We start from the raw sequence: 224 nt of genomic DNA on the forward strand, positions 1-224 counted from the left end.
CCCCCCCCCCCAGCTCCCAGTCTCCACCCCACCACTTTTCTCTCCCCCTCTGCCACACTCCTTATCTTTGCTCTATGTTGGCAGGCTCTATCCCTGTTGCAGCCCATGTCATGCAACATGGGTTCAGCCAGGCCCTGCAACCACTGCTGCTATGGGGTCAGGCTGGAACAGCAGTGCTGGCTCCCCACTGCTACAGGGCTTGGCTGGAGGTTTTCAGCAGGAAT

This window comes from Gavialis gangeticus, unplaced genomic scaffold (assembly GCF_001723915.1).
Source record: "Gavialis gangeticus isolate Ggan-Ray unplaced genomic scaffold, GavGan_comp1, whole genome shotgun sequence".
NCBI lineage: Eukaryota > Metazoa > Chordata > Crocodylia > Gavialidae > Gavialis > Gavialis gangeticus.